A 5364-nucleotide genomic window follows, 5' to 3' on the forward strand; every position below is an offset into this window, starting at 1 on the left:
CAGATGGAACATTGTCAGAAGAAAAGAAGACATTTCCATCTATTTTTATACATGCATACAGTTCATCATATTACACATGTATAAATGATTGCATGTATATGGCCTTAAAAATAGACTTAGAGTTTCGATCTTGAAATATGAGAGAACTGAAATTCTACTCCAAGACAGTGTTTGATCAGAGGATAAAAAGTTGAATCTTAAAACTTTGCTTTTTAGTAACACGAGACACTTAACAAGTTGGGAAGTTAAGTATTTTAACTGATTTAGGAACCTGTATCACTTTTGTTATAAAAACAAATAAGAACTGTAAGCAGATAATTAACACTAAGGGGATTTGAGAGAAAAAAAAAAAAAGGAAATATTTTCAGCTCCCAAGAGAAACCATATATCTATAAATGGGTACATGAAAAATACATATTTTCCTCAAAACACATCTGTTTTATGCAAAGAAAATTGCCAGCACACTTATATTCCCATAAATAAAATGTAAACTGCAATATTTTACACTTAGGATGGCACAAAAGAGCTATCTTAGATTACTCTATGGATGGGGGATAAATTGCTACTTTTTCAAGGCTTATCTCTTCCCAATTCCAGAGCAATTATAAGTCTGATTCAGTGACCTTACAAGAAAGAGAGGCAGAGTTGAAATATAGTGATTTCAACACTACATTCTATAAAAATCTTAGCATCATGATGTAGCGTACGATTCTGCCACCCCAGTGTGGTGATCCCACCCCTGCGTGTATCAAGCAGAGACTGTACCCTGTGTCAGACCTGAGGCTCTTTCCTCTTTTGAGTTCAGAACTAAGGTGAAACCTTTGAGCCCCACTTAATTATTTAATGTATTTGATATCAAGCCATAACAAAATTTTGGTGACTGATGAGCTTTACTTGGAATTGTCATTTCACTGCAATGGATTCTGATTGAAGTGGGAATGTTGCTTACAGAGTTTCTGTCAAAAGTGTGAGGCTGCAGGGACGTGTGATGATAAGAATCGAGAGAGAGAGAGAGAGAGAGAGAGAGAGGCAAGGAGCGAGGAATTGCTGTGGTCTCCACGTGCCCTCCCATACCAGGGTTTGCTTCTAGAACTGACCTGAGTAGGAAGGGCTTGCGCATGAAGAGTATAAAAATCCCTCCCACTTTTACTACAACCGGCCAGAAAAGCCATCATCACACAAAAGAGATGCTCACGTTGGGCTAAGTTACGCGTTCTGCCAGACTCTCATTGACAGAAACAAGTTTCTGTGGAAGTTACCACAAAACCCGAGAATGATCAGTCAAGTAATCATAATAAGAGGCTTAATACAAGAGTGAAGATTTATCGCCATCCATTCTGAGACCAAAGTGAAACCAAATAAATATACAACAAATTAGAAAAGAGGCTTTAAAAAGACTGTAACACAGAACACTTAAATGGGATTATTTGCTGCTGTTTCTTAAGGAGGAGGCACTAAAAGTTTGTGTCAGAACTATGTGCCTATCATTATTCATGTTTACTAATAAACTATATTTACTGATGTTCCTATGTTTATTGATGCCTAATAATAAACTAGGTTTATTGTTGACATCTGTGAATAATTTATTCTAAGATGTGAAGTCAGACACTCACGTTAAAATCTACTGTCTTTTCAAGGTACTGAGTTTTCTAACATTGCTAGAGATTGGTGCTTGGACTTGGTAGGTCGCCTTTGGCTACCAGAGTAAATTTTCTGCTCCCCAGAGTGAATAGAACAAGTAATCAGTCTCAATTACTGACTCCTGCTTTAGCAAGTTTTATTTCTTTTTTTTTCTTTTTTTTTTTTTTTTTTTACATTTATTTATTTTTGAGAGACAGAGTGAGACAAAGTGAGAGCTGGGGAGGGTCAGAGAGAGAGGGAGACACAGAATCTGAAGCAGGCTCCAGGCTCTGAGCCATCAGCACAGAGCCCGATGCGGGGCTTGAACTCACGGACCGCGAGATCATGACCTGAGCCAAAGTCGGCCTCTCAACGGACTGAGCCACCCAGGCGCCCCAGCAAGTTTTATTTCTATCATAGTATATGAAATATTTCCATGCTTCTCTGTATTGGATTTTCTAATTCCTGTGTTATCCCTACTTAAAAAATCAATCAATCAATCAATCAAACTCCGACAAAACCATCTCCTACCTGGTTAGTGCCCTTAGACCAAGACAGATAATTGACCACAGTGTACTGGAAGTGTGGTGTAGATTTGCGTTCACGCTTCACTTTGTGATCCTGGGAAAGCTATTTAAACAGTAAGCCTCTGTTTCTCTGCCTAGAAAGAAGCACTGCTACCGACCTGGTGGAGTTGCTGGAAGGATTAAAGGAATCACAGTACCATCTACCTCACTGTTAATTTTGTCTTGATACCATTCCCCAAGAGTCATGGTACCTCGGAAACGGAAAGGAAACTCAAATGCTGAAACACCAGCGCCTTGAGTTTGACGCTGTTTCTTCTATTTCTGATCTTGGAAGTCTTACCTATTAACTGGAAATCTGATTCATCACACAGAACTAGCTACCTGTTGGATGTTGGTTTTTCCTTTGATGACGCTATTGAACGTATAACACTTTCCTAGAGAGTCCTCCTGCAACGCCTCGTGATGTGACTCCTCCATTCGCCCCACCTTTTCTGCTGGTCAGCAGATTTGGGGGACCTGATGTCTTCTCTGGCTGCAGTCCCCTCACATGCCATATAAGGAGATTATAGGGTCCATGTCTGTTTTGAAGAATTGAGCATAAAGCATTATACAATGACTCACAGGTTTAGAGGGAAATGTTCTATGCAGATTAATGTTATTCATCAAAACTATAATGTGGTCACTTTCTTTTTATCCAGTGAAATAAAAGAAAACATCCTCTTGTTCTAATGTCGGTAGAAAAAAATCTCCGATTTTTCACCCCGGTTATGATTATTGATGATTACCAGCTAATTATTGTATAGTAATTCTTTGCTGCAACATGTATTTATAATGTAAATTAGTATACTAAAAAGAGTTAATGCCTCATCTAATATAATCTGCACAGTATCCTGAGTATATGATTACCCGTTCCAGAATTGTTGAAATAAAGCTCAAAGATTTGATGTCATGACCTTGATATTAACATTAACCTATTTACCTTCAAGCTTTATGAACTGCTGGTAGGTTTTAAAAAAAATTTAAGGACCTGTATCACTTTGAAAACACGGGAAGAACAAGATCTCCAAATTGACTAGTTTTCTTTTACTTTTAAAAAATACACAACTGCCGGGGAGCCTGGGGGGCTCGGTCGGTTAAGCATCCAACTCTTGACTTGGGCTCAGGTCATGATCTCATGTTTGTGAGTTTGACACCTGCATCGGACTCTGTGCTGCTGGCGTGGAGCCTGCTTGGGATTCTGTCTCCCTCTTTGTCTACCTCTCCTCCACTTGCTCTCTATCTTTCTCTCAAAGTAAATAAAAATAAGGTTTAAAAAAATACAAAAAAATACAAAATACACAACTGCAAATGAGTCCTAATTGAGCTTTGGGTGAACATGCAAACAGAACAACAACAACAAATTGCAAGGGAATGAAAAAAAGTCTATTGTTGGAAATCTAGGTGCACATAGTTTTTTAAAAATGTCAAGCAGCAAATGTGAATTTCCTTTTTTTAAATATGAAATTTATTGTCAAATTGGTTTCCATATGACACCCAGTGCTCATCCCAAAAGGTGCTCTCCTCAATACCCATCACCCACACTCCCCTGTGAATTTCCAAGATAACTAGTCATAAAGCAGCGTCCATCAGCCAAAAATTGCCATTAAATATTTTGCAATGGCTATTCCCTGTTAACACTTGTGTTAATGATGTGGCAAAAAGCTTTGCTGACAGGTGAGAACATACTATTCAGCAGCTTCTCGCATTTTGTTAATTAATATCCTTGGACGCAAGTCAAAGCTAACCAATCTTTTATTGTAGTCCTGATGTTGTTTTGAGGTGACTCCAGTTTCCAATACACTATGCTGATGAGGCATGTGCTAGAGCCAAGCATGCTATTCAGTGAGGACATGGGTTTTCATAATCAGGGGACAGGGATGTCGCATCATTTTGGGGCAAGACACATGGTCTATATGAAAAGAACTTTGGGACTAGGGACCCTAAACAAAAGAAACTTTGGAGTAACTGCCTTTTCCTGAGAGAGGAACCAAATCACATCATGTACGGGCCGGAGGAAATTGTCAAGTAAAAATTAATACCTCTTGTGAGATAGGAAGACACAAATCTATGCACCTGTGAATAGAGAAGCAGAATTTGCATGCCACACACGGAATGTATCTCCAAACTAGGAATTTAACACAAAAACTGATCTGTGAACGCTGCCCCTAGCTCACTAAAGACACCTACATAAACCCACGGTAAAGTAATATTTCAGAAAAAGTAATCCTCAGGTTTATTGGGCCAGTAAAGAAAGCCTGAAACCCACTTCCTTTTTTGTGTGTGAGGGAAAACCAAAGAGTCAGAAGGATTAACAGTCCCAAGAACCTAAGATAATAAGACAATTTGAAAGACAATATAAATATCTTTGAAATTATTAAGGGCTAAAAATAGGAATGCAAGTCAATAGCAAAATGAAAGAAAAAGAGACTATAAAAATAAAATAGAGCAACTTTTAACGGGCACCAACCGGGATTGCTAAGAAAGGAAAATGTAATCATTTCCATTAAAAACTTAATAGGTAAGTTTCAAGAGTAGACACAGCTGATCGATATGAGAAAACACTTTGAAATGGAGTGCTGAGGGATGGAGATGATATAGTAATATATAAATGACCAGCAAGGATAGAAGGATGATAAAATAAAATAATTCATCAAATGCCCACAAAGAGATAGAGAAGTGCCTTGAGAAAATGAAGAGAATACAGTATAAGAAATAATGGTTGAGAATTCTTGAGATTCCGTGAAAGACTCGAAGCCTTGGATTGTACAAGCGTGCCAAGTACTGAGCAAGATAAATAAAATTAAATTCATACTCACAGATTCTTAGTGAAATAATACAATATTACATGTTGGGATGACAGTTAAAAAAACAACAGAAAAATGATAATGTTATTCTCACTGTACTGATGGAAAGCAACTGTCAATCTAGAATTCCCTGCACTGCAAAGTGTCATTCCAGAATGATGAATTCAAGCTATTTGCAGTCAAAGGGAGTTTACAGTTCACAGATCTTCATGGAAACAAGTTCAGCAGAAAAGGGATATTGGAACAAAGAGAAAGGACTACAAGATGTATTCATGAGCAAATAGATAAATAGACATAAGTGGAAAACTAATTAGGTCTCTACTGAAAAACAAAAATAATGACTAATTTTGGATTTTAAAGCAGGCAGAACTGAA

The sequence above is a fragment of the Panthera leo genome, chromosome C1, assembly GCF_018350215.1.
Source record: "Panthera leo isolate Ple1 chromosome C1, P.leo_Ple1_pat1.1, whole genome shotgun sequence".
NCBI classification, from domain to species: domain Eukaryota; kingdom Metazoa; phylum Chordata; class Mammalia; order Carnivora; family Felidae; genus Panthera; species Panthera leo.